At 35.7% G+C, this 13,021-nt stretch overlaps 1 long non-coding RNA gene across 1 annotated transcript; it reads right to left on the minus strand.

Moving 5' to 3' along the window:
- Positions 1 to 2,835: 2,835 nt before the first annotated feature.
- Positions 2,836 to 12,325, minus strand: LOC141489979 (uncharacterized). Its single transcript, XR_012469039.1, has 3 exons — positions 12,115 to 12,325; positions 4,891 to 4,984; positions 2,836 to 4,194 (listed from the first exon to the last, which is right to left on the minus strand). It is a non-coding gene; the product is annotated as an uncharacterized LOC141489979 (long non-coding RNA).
- Positions 12,326 to 13,021: the final 696 nt, after the last annotated feature.

The following is a 13,021-nucleotide window of genomic DNA, read 5'->3' on the forward strand; positions in this document are numbered from 1 at the left end:
TGATCTTCTTGAGTGTAGAATTGGGATTGGGAGGGAGTTGGGAAGGAAACAGTTGGAATTCAAATGTAACAAAAATAAATGAATGAATGAATGAATGAATGAATAAAGTCTAGGTAAAGTATTGCAGCCAAGTTACCTTCCCCAACTAATTTTGGAATATTTGTCAAAAAAGGAATTGTGATTAGTCTGGCATGATGTTGTTGATAAAGTCTTTCTTTCTGGTTCTTATAATCACTGCAACCCATACAAATATTTGCCAACCATCTCTATAGTGATCTGTTTTGGAATTTCTCAGCAAGTTCATTAATCTTTAGTTTGTATATTCTCTTCTCTTCCCTTTTATAAAAATTAGAATGTTTGTCCTTTTCCAATACATTTTCCATGGTCTTTCAAATGTCAGAAATCATACCTGTTCATTTTTTTTTTAGGTTTTTGAAAGGCAAATGGGGTTAAGTGGCTTGCCCAAGGGCATACAGTTATTAAGTGTCTGAGGCTGAATTTGAACTCAGGTACTCCTGACTCCAGGGCCAGTGCTCTACCCACTAGGCCACCTAGCCACCCCTATACCTGTTCATTCTTTCATGACTCAGTGATTTGGGTCATCTGGATCAGGAATCATCAGTTCATCATAAGTATCTACATGCCCTCTTACTCTTTTATTTATCTTGAGGATGAATTCCCTGATAATTATTTTGGTTCCACCCTTTCCTATGTAAAAGTCACTCTCCTTTCTGCAGTAAGAACAGAAGAGAAAAAAAAACACTGGGCAGCTTTTTCTTCTCATGGTGGTCAGTTATTTATCCTGCCTCTTTTTTGATCTTCCCTCTTCTCCCAGTATAGCTAAAACTCCCCAAAATAATTAAATGAATTAAAAAAAACCCTTCTTTGTTTTCCTAGGTATCCTAGTTTCATTCTGAGCTTTAACATTTCTGACACTATTTTTAGAGGATAATGCCATGATGATCCTCTATTACCTGGTTTTGCTTCCATTTCTTTCCTTTTTTTTAATCAAAGTTTATTTGTGAGCTTCTTATGCATCCACATGGTCTATTAGTGTATCCTAAATATAGGACTTTTTCCTTACTTGAATTTTCCCCATATGTGTCTTCAGAATTTTATTATTATTTTATTATTTATTTATCTTCTGGAATGATTTTCCCTAAAGAAGTTTTTAGGTTCATAGGATTTTATCTATCTTTCCTCTAAGTTCTTTGGATTTTTTTTTTTGTAAAAATCAAAGGTTCAATCCAGAGGATGTCTGAATTTTCTTTCCTTTATGACAGTCTGTAGGAAGGACTGATAACTCCCCCAATCTATGCCCAGAGTTTCATCATTTCCACCCTAGAACTGAGTTCCACTTTTTTCTTTTAGGTTTTTTTCAAGGCAAACGGGGTTAAGTGGCTTGCCTAAGGCCACACAGCTAGGTAATTATTAAGTGTCTGAGGCCGGATTGGAATCCAGGTACTCCTGACTCCAGGCCCGGTGCTTTATCCATTACGCCACCTAGCCGCCCCTGTTCCACTTTTTTTTTTAAATGAGCATCAGATCCAAAATAAAATTTACCTTTGTTAATTCCTCTACTTTTTGAAGGGTGAAATTATCACTATGGCAAGAGAAGATTTTATTAGTGGCTGTACTTTTGGCAGAGTCCCCAGAAGATGTCAGGAAAATTGAACTTCTCCATCACTATGATATCATGCTTTTGTGACAGATTTATCATCTATTTTCCAAACTAATCTATTTCCTCTTTCTGTTTAGGTGGCCTAGAATGTATTCAAATTAAAAATAAACTTCTGTTTATCTTTTGTTTAATAGACTTTAGTCCTTTCATGAGTGTATCTTCTTAATAGATAATACTACTCCTCCTTTGCCTTTTCTGTTTCTTTTGTGTAAGTTATACCACTTATGAGCTTCATTCCATCAAGTCCAATTATGGGGTTGTTTGTCCCTTTTTATTAAAAATTCTAGTTACTCTAGTTTCTTTGGACATTTGTGTAGAGCCACTTAATGTATTGGATTTTAATTCTGGCTCTTTCCCTGGATTTTGTTTTCTTATTCAGCCATTCCCCAATTGATGGGCATCCACTCATTTTCCAGTTCTTTGCCATCACAATGGGAGCTGTTATACATATTTTAGAACATTTCCTTTTCCCTGATCACCTTAGGAAACAGAATTAATGAGGGGTCAAAGGGAATACATAGTTTTATAACTTTTTCCTTTGTTTCCTTTCCAGAGATTTTAATTTTGGGGATATATATAAAAACTACCTCCTTTCTCTCTCCTTTATGGTTCAAGCCCTTTCTATAAGATTTTCAAGATTATATATAGTCTTTTTTGTTTGTTTATTTTGGCAAGGTAATGTGGTTGAGTAACTTGCCCAAGGTCACACAGCTAAGTAATTATTAAGTATTTGAGGTCACATTTGAACCCAGGCCCTCCTGACTCCTGGGCAGGTGCTCTATCCACTACAACACCTAACTGCCCCAACACATATAGTCATAATAGAATTTGTTAAGTGGACCCATTTCTTTATTGTCATTATTATTTTTTCTAATTACATGTAAAGATAGTTTTCAGTATTCATTTTTTGCAAGATTTTGAGTTCCATATTTTTCTTCCTTTTCCCTCTTCCCTCCCCCCTTCCCTTGACAGCAAGTAATCTGATATAGGTTATACATGTACAACTATGTTATATATATTTCCATACTAGTCAAATAAAAGAAGAATCTGAACAAAAGGGGGAAAAATCATGAGAAGGAAAAAACAATTTTTTTATATAGATTTTATTTATTTTGATCCCCTCCCCCCACCCCCACAGAAAGCAATTTGTCAGTCTTTACATTGGTTCCATGGTATATATCGATCCAAACTGAATGTGATGTGAGAGAGAAATCATATCCTTAAGGAAGAAACATAAAGCATAAGAGATAGCAAGATCAGACAATAAGTTATGTTTTTTTTCCTAAATTAAAGTTAATAGTCCTTGGTCTTTGTTCAAACTCTACAATTCTTTTCTCTGGATGCAGATAGTATTCTCCACTGCAGAGAGCCCCAAATTGTCCCTGATTGTTGCACTGATGGAATGAGTGAGTCCATCAAGGTTGATCATCACCCCCATGTTGCTGTTAGCGTATACAGTGTTTTTCTGGTTCTGCTCATCTCACTCAGCATCAGTTCATGAAAATCCCTCCAGGCTTCCCTGAATTCCCATCCCTCCTGGTTTCTAATAGAACAATAGTGTTCCATGACATACATATACCACAGTTTGCTAAGCCATTCCCCAACTGAAGGACGTTTACTTGATTTCCAATTCTTTGCCACCACAAACAGGGCTGCTATGAACAATGAATATTTTTGTACAAGTGATGTTTTTTACCCTTTTTCATCATCTCTTCAGGGTATAGACCCAGTAGTGGTATTGCTGGATCAAAAGGTATGCACATTTTTGTTGCCCTTTGGGCGGAGTTCCAAATTTCTCTCCAGAAAGGTTGGATGAGTTCACAGCTCCATCAACAGTGTTAATAGTGTCCCAGATTTCCCACAAGCCTTTCAACATAGATCATTATCCTTTCTGGTCATATTGGCAAGTCTGAGAGGTGTGAGGTTGTACCTCAGAGAAGCTTTAATATGCATTTCTCTAATAAACAATGATTTAGAGCAATTTTTCATATGACTATGGATTGCTTTGATCTCCTCATCTGTAAATTGCCTTTGCATATCCTTTGACCATTTGTCAACTGGGGAATGGCTTTTTTTTTAATTTGACTCAGTTCTCTGTATATTTTAGAAATGAATCCTTTGTCAGAAACATTAGTTGTAAAGATGTTTCCAAGTTTACTGCATTTCTTCTGATCTTGGTTACAGTGGTTTTGTCTGTGCAAAAGCTTTTTAATTTAATGTAATCGAAATCATCTAGTTTGTAAAAAAAACAGCAAATTTTAAAAAGTGAAAATAGTATTCTTTGATCTGCATTCAGACTTCAAAGTTCTTTCTTTGAATGTGGATGACATTTTCCAACACAAGTCTTTTAGAATTTAATTGTCTTTAATCATTGTTCTGCTGAAAAGATCTGAGTATCATAGATCATCACACAATATTGTATAATGTTCTCCTTGTTCTGCTCACTTCATTCAGCATCAGGTATACTCCATTTCTGGGCAAGAATCAATCAACTTAATGTGGTAAACTATAATCTAGAAACCAAAATTCCATTCTCAGTTACCATCTCCTTAGTCAGGTGTTCATTTTCCAAATGTATTTTTCTTTCTGTATTCTTTTATTTAATTTGTAATAATGAAATGGCCACAACCATGCCCTTATGGTCTTCCATTTCTTGTTCAAGTCTTTATAATCATTGGCAATATTTTTATGTTCCTTTCAGCAATTTCATTTGTATCTCTATAAATTACCAGAAGTGGGTGGTTGGCATATGATGCAAAACATTTGGAGAGGCTCTGTGTTATGACTGACATACAGTATAAACTTCATAAATGTTGATTATGTCTTAACTAGATGACTTAGGAAGATAATTCTTTCTTTTCAGGTCAGCAAATAGCTACCTCAGTACCTCTGAACAGGGAAAATTGATTTCTGTTCATATCTTCTTCCTTTACTGGAAAGCCTCTAGCACTTGATACCTACTGTCATTCTACTAGATTATTATTAGAGAGTATCTTTTTTCTCCTCGAAGCATTCAGCTGTCTCCTATTCAGAAGAGTCTCAAACCTATTTTAAAGTTCTAATTGTATAGTTTCCCTTTTCATTTGATTTCTCCTCTATATGACATTCTCCTTTTTCCAACAATCAGAAAAAGTTACTTCCCTTCCTTTACCTCACACTCCAAGCCCACTCCCCTTCCCCTTCCCCTTTTCCTATAGAAACATTATTACCATTATCTTCAGGAGCATTTCCTTCTTCCTAACAGCCTGGAGTTCCTTCTTTGAGTTCCTTCACAATCTCTTCCAGGATAGAGATCAGTCTGTGCTTTAAACACAGGGGGGAAAAAAGTCATTAGGTTAAAGAAATTTCAGGACAGAGAACTGAAGTATATCTACAATTAATAGATGGCACAAAGATAATGACTGTGCAAAAAAGACTGAGAGGGATTAGCTTTACAGGAGAACCAAGAAACCTAGGAAGAGAAAATATGGAAGAGTAGAGATTGGTCAATAGTGATGAAAGATTAAACAGGAGTGGGATTAAGGAAAGTCCATTAGATTTGGTAAATAACAGATTACTGAGAACTTTGGAAAAAGCATTTGCAGTTGAGTAGTGATGTTGTAAGTCAACTTGCAAGGGCTTAAGGAATGAGGGTGAGAGCAAGTGTAGGTATTGCAAAGAGAGCTTTTTATTGGAATTTAGATAGGAAAGGGAGTACATATATCATATTATACTTTGAGATAGTAGTGGAGTCCAGTGAAGTTTTCTTTAGGATGAGGAGATGTGGGCCTATTTGGAGACAGAGAAGTTGAAGATCAGAGGGGAGAGTGATTATGGGTTCAGTATGGTGAAGGTAATGAAAAGAGATAGTATTTATAGAAGAGGAAGGAAACTAGCTACTTCATCAAAGACTGAAATAAAGGAGAAAAAAAGGAAGGTGATGTCAAAGGTGAGATGTAGAGTCTTTTTTTGTTGTTTAGGTTTTTGCAAGGAAAATGGGGTTAAGTAGCTTGCCCAAGGCCACACAGCTAGGTAATTATTAAGTGTCTGAGATCACATTTGAACCCAGGTACTCCTGACTCCAGGGCCGGTGCTTTATCCACTGAGCCACCTAGCCGCCCGAGATGTAGAGTCTTAAAGGAGAAGACTATTTTCTAAGGGAAGTATGAATGTTGAGGGATGAATAGGAAAGGAATGATTTAGTTGACTTGAGAAGAAAAGAGAAGTCTCCGGAAGTTTCTTTGGAAAATATAATACAGATTTAATTGGGGAAGAGTATAGATATTGCTTTGCTTTGGTGAAGGCCCAGTGGAGATCAGATAACCAAACTGTTCAACAGAAGCAGAGGAAGAAGATAAAGAGATAATCCAGCTCTGGTTTTTGATAAGGTATGAACAGTGAGAGGACAAGACCAAGAATAGAGAGTGTCAAGTTGCCCTGATTGACTACAGATTCAAGATTAATGAGAAAAGTTAGGAAAGAGCATCTGGGAGAGCACTGAGAAGTGAAGGGACTAGAAGTCACACTATGAACAAATAAGTTTAAAAAAACTGAGGAGAGGAAGAGACAAAATAATAGGAAGCTATGAATAAAGAATTTTAGAGTTCATGACTGGAATTGGAGCATGTGGATGATGGTTAAGGTATGACCTTCTCTATGTGTGACAGAGGTAGATAAGAGTGTACATCAAAGGATTTTTAAAATTTCATGAACTAAGAGGCCATGGTGTTTTTATCTCACATGCCATAGAGAAGATAAAGATTTCATCCATTTCAGACCTTTGAACTTATACTCCTTTCTGACTCAGCAGCTACTTAAAATGTGTTTTGTCACTACGTAGTAAACCAACAGGGGGACAGTCAGAGAATGCCTGCATTTATTCTGAACTAGGGAAAGAAAGGATCTACTGTCATATATTTTCAGAAGTAATTCATCAAGCATTCAGGTAACTCCCCCCGACCCAACCAAACCAAACCAAAACAAACAAAAAAACCTAGGGCTCTAAAAATTTAGATAATTTGCCAAGAGTCAGATAGTAAACAAGATAGCATTAAAGCTAGGGGAGGCAGTAAGGTAATGGAAAATCATAATGGTAGATCTAAAATCAGGGGATCCAGATTCAAATTCTGTATCTCCCACTTACTACCTGTATGACCTTGAATATGTCAAATACCTTCTTAGTTTTCTCACCTGTGAAATGTGAGGAATGGGCTAGATGATCTTTAATTTCTAACTCTAAATCTATGTACTCTTTCTATATGGTCTGTCTCTGTGGGGAAGATGCAATGATAAACAAAGATATGAGCCTACCTTGTTAATAGTCAAGAGACTTTTGTGGAGGAAAAACAATATGGAAAAAAACATTTTTTTAAATGGCTTAAGATGTTGCTATCTATTAATTCTTGATTCTTTGTATTCTATGGTCAAACATAGGTCTAGCCAACACCTAAGTATTCTGCTCTTCTAATGGAGGTACAATATTTCCTGTTCTCAAGTCCCTGAGACTTCACAAAAAGTACTTTATCCCTCTTCATTCTGATACTTAATGAAATGTGAAAAAGCAAGATGACACATGAAAAACACAAAGATAACTAATTCAGAAATTAACTTTTAAAAAAATTCCCAAATTAGATTGTATAATTAGCATTCAGTTTATGAGCCTTTGGTGGAATTACATTTATATAAACAAATTCCATTCACATAGCTTGAGAAGACTGAATGATTTTTATAAAGAAATAATGTTAGAAACTGGGGTTTATATCAATCTTATTCCTTTCCCTGTTTCTTCAAAATCAAGAAATTAAAGATACTTATGTGTATAGGAGAATATGGTTTATAAAACAGTTAGCAGTTAAAATTGTGGAAAACTTCCATAGAGATTACACCATGTTTTAAAGGGAAAAACATTCCTTAAAGGAACACTGACACAACTGATAGATTCCAGTTTTAGTTCAATAGAATTTTCATATTTTTGTGAAATACTATACATAGGTAAGAAAATGAACTCACTGAGCTCTAAGGTCTTTCCCTGTTTAAAATTTCTATGATTCTATGATTAATTTTAACTGTAATTTTCAAAATTACTTCAATCATAATGGTTTCTTCTTTGTGGGGGTACTCTCCCAAAGCATAACAAAATCTTTCTGTGACTTAATAACTATTAATTTATATGTAGCTCTAAGGTTTGCATAGTAATTTATATACATTATCTCATTTAATCCTCACAAGGATCCTGTTAAATAGGTGCTACTTGTTCTTTGTCCTTCAGAAGAGGACCAATGACTTGCACATGAATTGGATTTAAATGAGGTGGAGTTTCAGCCTCACTCTCTCTTCCTGAGTCATCAAAGTCCAGTGGCAGGACAAAAGTCAAGACAACTTAAGATGGCCCAGGATGCAATGGAAAACTTTGCTGTTGTCAATGACTGACCAAGTTCTAGGAAACTGAGGTTCAGAGAGATTAACTCAGGGCTGCTCAACTATAAATTATCTAAGCATTCAAACACATGTTCAATTATCACCAAACTTTCAAATCTTCTTACTTCCAAGTTCACTATTTTCTTTGCCATACCACATGCCACTGCCTCTTTTTAAGAGTGTCTTCATTTTTTTTTTGCAAGGCAGTGAGGTTAAGTGACTTGCCCAAGGTCACACAGCTAGGTAATTAAGTGTCTGAGGCTGGATTGGAACACAAATCCTCCTGACTCCAGGGTTGGTGCTCTATCCAAAAGAGTGTCTTCTTAAGTTCCAGTCACTGAAAAAATTCATCAGCATTCCCTCACCCTTTGGTCAAATTGCTTGGTAAGGAGCCTTTCCTAACTTTATTAAGCTAGTTCTTGGAAGACAAATAGTAGAGTCTATTACAGAGCCCACACTCTACACCTTTCTAGGAAAAGACCTTACAATTTGCTGCCACCACCCTTCCATAAAGAGCCATCAGAATGGCACTTGAATGTGGAAGAAGCTTCCTCTTAGACAAAATTAGGGGCAGCTAGGTGGTGCAGTGGATTGAGCACCGGCCCTGGAGTCAGGAGGATCTGTATTCCAATCCAGCCTCAGACAGTTAATAATAAACCAGCTGTGTGGCCTTGGGTAACCCACTTAACCCCATTTGCCTTGCAACAAAACAAAAAAATTAAAAAAAGACTAGTATAACCTCCCCTCCCTTAAATCTCCAATTTATCTTACATATTACTTGTTTGGACACTGTTGTTTGTATACTGTAGATTGTAGAGAGATTGTCTTTTGTTTTTCTTGTCTTCAGCCTAATACATGCTTGTCAACTAACTGATGTAGCTCTAAACTCTACTAATATGATTAAATAGATCCAAAAAAAAATCCTTCAGATCACTAGTTAAATTAATAAAAGAGTCTTTTAACTAATTCCCCCTCAGCCCCACCCTCACTCTGTTAGATGACTAAATAACCAGATATTTATCTATGGCTTTGAGTATTTAAATGATTGACAAAAATTGGTCCACTTAATTGTTTATTTTTGTATTGTATAGAAATAATTCTTGGATTTTTTTCTTCACATACAAACCAGTTGGGCCTAATTAACTCATTATCTCAATCAAAATATTCTAACTAGCTTGTGTTCCTAGGTATAGCCAAGGATAGTGGAAAAACAGGTCAGGGTAGTCATTAAACATGGTATTTAGCCTTTAAACTTAAAAAAAAAATTCAGTTTGGCTTTAGGTATAGCTGTGAAGGATGTGTGTCAGTCTAGGGGTAACAACATCTATAAGTAAATCCAGACTAGTTTATAGTTTGGAAAAAAATCTATCACCCTATGCAGAGACATCTTACCCTAGTGCTTAAAAAAAACCAACCCAACAAAACAAAACACAGGTGGGGGCCAGTCTAGCAGTTCCTATCTGAAGTGAGAAATGTGTGTGTGTAAACACACTGGAATGGACCATATTTTAACTGTGCAGTGAGTTTTAAGGATCAAATAATTTAAAATATTGTAGGCATGAATACCATGCCATGAGACAAACCTTTTCAGAGATAGGAGTGGGAATGCAAGATTAAATAGTGGAGGTCACTGTTTTGTCAACTTTAAGGCAAGTATCTATTTGAAATTCCCTGGCTCAGTTCTAGATTGCATTAACAATTGACAAATCAAAATCTGCTCCACTTCCAAAAAGGAATTTTGAGCAGAACTGTTTTCTTATTAGCCTTCAACTCTATGGTCGTAAAGCAGGTTGCTTTTGAAGGAAGGAAGGTTAAATCTAAACAGCAGTCACCAAGTTTAGAAATTGAAAATGAGTAGCATTGAATATATTTTGCACACACTTATCTTTAAACAAGAGAGAGTGGTTGCATTTAGATTGTACCTAAACATAGAGGCATTTAAACTTCTAGTCGGCAGAGTATTTTATTTTTGTCTTCTTATCCCCAAGTGCTGGCACATGGGAGGCTCTTAATAGATGTGTATTATGAATTTAGTAAAAAAAAAAAGTTCAAAAGAGGCCTTTTTTGATTTAAAATTTGATTTAAAAGCAAAGCTTTTTTCATTTTCTTCTACTCAACTTTAAAATATTAGATTACATGACAGCTTTACCAAATTTTCTTTTCAAATTTTGATATCATAAAAGCATGATATAAAAAATGCTTTTAGGGTTTCTTGGCTAGTCTAACCCAAGAACTTGTGTAACATTTTGAGTAGTGTCCAAGATGGCCTTAAATAGGGTAGCTAAGTAATAATTGTCAGTAAGAGCCAACCTGGATAAAACCATGAGGCTGGTTGAATTTGTCTTCAGTTATCTGTTGTGTTTCAACTATCTCCTTTTGAAGCTCCTACTCATTCCTCCCAAATTATTATGTAGTTATCTAAAGTACTTTACCATTCATGGGTCATGCCCATTACAACGTAACTATCTTGTATCAAATTCCTTAAAGAACCTTTTCTCTGCTAGACCAAATTTAGCTAATATGTTACTGACTAGTATTGCCTCAATAAAGTACACTTACCTCTAAGACTGGAATTTTTAGCATGGACTATAGTGATCAAATTAGACAGATGGTCGACAAGGTGATTTGGCTAATAGAGTGCCAGCCCTTTGGTCTGAAAGATTCCTCTCTCTGAGTTCAAATTTGGTCTCAGAAACTTACTAGTTGGGTGACCTTGGACAAGTCACTTCACCCTGTTTATCTCAGTCTTCTCATCTGTAAAATGAGCTGAGAATGGAATGGCAAATCATTGTAGTATCTTTGCTAAGAAAACCTCAAATGGGGTCATAAAGAGTTGGGCACAACTGGAAATGCCTAAACAACAAAAACAGATAGTAGATCTTCACAGATTATCTCTATAGATATGCATAGAAACAGATGTTGATATAGACATAGCTATAGTTATTTGTCCACAGGGGCCTTTTCTAGTGTCCCTCAAATCATGCCAGGAAGAAAACTGAATGAATTTGCATGAACAATATCACACATAAACCTTCCTATAGAATTAATGCTAGATGTATACAATGCAAACCTTGCTGTACATCAATTTGGGATACCTACAGAGATTAGCTTTACATGCACATTTGCCAAATGTGCCATAATCCCTTCTAAAGCTAATGCTGTATGATCACAGAGTATTTGATATATCCATTTGATATATCCATAACCCTTTTATAGGGAGATGTCACATGACTATTAGTTTCATTGACAGAGTAGGTGCTATATAAATGTTAACTATTATCATTGTTAGAAATATTTGGCTGAATTTGACTCATATTCAAGAAGCTCTTGCCTATTCTACTTTCCCAGTTGAAAGGTAACTTGTGACAAATGAGCAGAAAAGTATGCTGAAATAATTCATTTCACTAGGAGGGATCTTAATAAAGCTAGCTTAAAAAATCTCTCTGTTTAAATTTTAGCCTCTATTTATAAAGCATTTTTATTTTCAAGATTCCCAACATCATACAATGTGAGCTTTGAGCTACATATATCTAACCTTGAGCAAATGCTATTGGGACTACCACATAATTTCCTGTTCAGGAAAGAAGTGTACAATTTAGACCAGGTTCAATCTGGGAAGATTTTAGCTCTTATGAGATAGGATTCTTTTATCACTTATTGAATCAATAAGTCCCCCACCTATTATGACTAATAATGACTATGACTAATATCTAAGGCTTTCCCAAAAAGCCCAAGTTTTAAAAAAGTACTCAACAAAACATATGGTACTACCTAGGGAAGATAGCTTCTGTTCACAAAAGGAATTTTAAATACAGGACATTCATAAAAATAAGTTAACAGAATAAGATTCAGCAACTTAACTTATAATTATTGATTCTGGAAAGATCAGGATATAAAGCCATTTTCAGAACTGCTAATGAGATTATTCAAATGTCACCTCTACCTTGCAATGGCCAAACTACTAATAGTTTAGGTTCATTAGTACGATGGCCAAGCTTAGATCAACCTCTATCAGTGAACCAGCTCTCTCATTGTACCTATGATCTGTAGCCTTCTTACAATCAAACAGTTGCCTTCAAGCCAAGAGGAGAACCTGGTCTGGTCACTTCCTAAGGAAAGAAAACAAAAAATGGAAAAGATCAGTAGGGGCTTATTCATAAATTCACCTATAGGATTCTATTTTCTATGTGTGGTCAAATGGGACAGCTGGGGGTTCAATGGATAGAACACTGGCCCTGGAGTCAGGAGGACCTGAGTTCAAATTCAGCCTCAGTCACTTAATAATTGGGCAAGTCACTTAATCCCATTGCCTTAAAGAAATTAAAAAAGAAAAGAAAAAGAAAATCCATGTGTGGTCCATAAGAAGGTAAAACTTCCCAAAGCTTTCCAAAATGTTAAACTCAAAGTGAAGAGTATACTCTTTTCTATATGGAGAGTTATATATAACTAACAAGACAGAGTCAGAAATTGCATCTTTTCACTGATACCATCATAGGAAACAATAACAAACTAAAATGTAAAGTTTTTTCATTGCTAGGTTATCACATGACCAGAAGGTCTCAAAAACCACCATGGAGTTTGGTGCCAGGAATGGAAACTGACACTCTTCTATAAGGGAGATGGCCTCAGTTTCAGGTAAATGAATTTTATTAGAGTTGGAAGCAGCCTTAAACACCATCTAATCTAATCATTCACTTTATAGTTGGGGAGCCTCGGGGCCCAAGGAAACCATATGGCTTGCCCAAGATCACAAAGGAATGAAGTGGCAGAGTCGGAATTCAAATCCTCTTTCTCCAGATACAGAATCAGGGTTTTGTCCCCTGTACTCTGGGTTTCCTTCTAGAATCTAAAATAAATAATCATTGACAAGTAGTTTGGAATAGCTTAGAAGAACCAGTCTTGGAGTTAGAAAGATCTTAGTAAAGCCTCTAAAAAAGGCAGCTA

The sequence above is a fragment of the Macrotis lagotis genome, chromosome 5 (assembly GCF_037893015.1).
Source record: "Macrotis lagotis isolate mMagLag1 chromosome 5, bilby.v1.9.chrom.fasta, whole genome shotgun sequence".
NCBI lineage: Eukaryota > Metazoa > Chordata > Mammalia > Peramelemorphia > Peramelidae > Macrotis > Macrotis lagotis.